The sequence below is a fragment of the Acyrthosiphon pisum genome, chromosome A1, assembly GCF_005508785.2.
Source record: "Acyrthosiphon pisum isolate AL4f chromosome A1, pea_aphid_22Mar2018_4r6ur, whole genome shotgun sequence".
Classification (NCBI taxonomy): domain Eukaryota; kingdom Metazoa; phylum Arthropoda; class Insecta; order Hemiptera; family Aphididae; genus Acyrthosiphon; species Acyrthosiphon pisum.
The window spans coordinates 110266493-110268022 of record NC_042494.1 but is presented as its reverse complement, the minus strand read 5'-3'; the positions used below and the strand labels follow the sequence as shown (position 1 = coordinate 110268022).

Here is a 1530-nt window from a genome sequence, read left to right as displayed (position 1 = left end):
ATTCAACGATTTATTTAATAAGTTGATTGTCAAAAACGGGTTCACAATAATTCCTATTTCAGTTTATCGGAGTACCTATATGTATCATATATAGTGAGCATATTTAAAGAATTAGAGTCGAAAAAAATATTAAGTAGGTACTATGGAATTGAAAAAAATGGTAAAAGATTACTGCAGGATGATAGGTATTTTTGTACTATGTGTCTATACTCATTTTTTAAAAAAGTTATAATTTTTTAAAAAAATTTTTAGTTAAATTGTATACATAAAAATACAGCGAATAATATTCTGCTTTGGAATATAAAATAAAGTAAGAAACTTAAAAAAAGTGTAATGATGAAAATATAAATAATTTTTTTTAATTGACTAAAAATTATTGCCGCAATAACCGCAGAGGCAGCCGGGGCAATGCCCCTGTAGAGGGCCGCTATCCTATATTTTTTCCCGCATATATTTTTAAATTTTTAGGTTCAACCCTCCCCCCCATCGTGAACACTTTTTATAACATCTTACAATATTTGTACTTACAATATAATTATAAATTATAATAATTTATTGGGAACAAATCTAGTCTATGGCACCCACGCGAATTTTTTATTTTTTTTCGGTAACCTATGTATATTACAAGTTACAACGAAATAAGGACAAAATCGCAAAAATTAATTGCCGGAAATCATTATTTTTTAATTAAAAACGACGGGGAAGTCTGAATTTGGCGGTCAGACTTATTTTAAAGTTATATAGCTAATTTAAATTGTTGGTATTTTCACATATACCCGGCGTAGTCATTCGCACGGACAATTAAAATCAAAAACATCCCCTACTTGTTATGTAAAACCACCATGGGTGGGTATCAGAACTATTTTTGCACAATCATTTTTAAAACGTTGATTTACCTAGGTTAAAAAAAAAAATGTAATTTGTTATACTTAAGCTCGGTAAACTTGAAGCGTTGTACGGGTGCGTTAAACACCGAAAATCGTGAACTTCGTAAGGCTATATTATAAAAACTAATGATTTCCGGCAATTAATTTTTTAGTCATATTATAGTTCTCAACTGGTTGCAACACATAGGTTTCCGAAAAAAAAAAAATTGAAAAATTTGCGTGAGCGCTAAACTAGATCATAACACTAAATTTAAAAAATATTTTAGGGGTTTTAAGGAATTGTCTTCAAATTGAAGGGTGAAAATCCAAAACGTGGTATTGCCAAAAATCAAATTGTTCACAAATTAAGAAAAACTATACCACGTTATATGACATGAATTAACACTTGTAATTGATGTAATCAAATGTAAAAAAGGTGGGTAAGTGGATGTCGCTCTGCTGTACAGTAGGTTAGAAGTGGGTCACTGTATAATGGATAATATTAAATTTGAATTCAATGATTTAATATCACTGTATAAGAAAAACGATTCTGAGCAGAGACGGTTTGTCAGTCTAGGTATTAGACATACCTATTATAGGTATACTTATCTATAGTATTAAAAAAAAATTGACCTATAATAGGTATCAATAATAAATTCCAAAT

At 29.3% G+C, this 1530-nt stretch overlaps 1 protein-coding gene across 1 annotated transcript in view; it reads right to left on the bottom strand.

Moving 5' to 3' along the window:
* Positions 1-1530, bottom strand: part of LOC100167616 (sodium/calcium exchanger 3) — a 19363-nt gene that overhangs the window by 2864 nt on the left and 14969 nt on the right. The gene's annotated exons all lie outside the window — the stretch shown is intronic.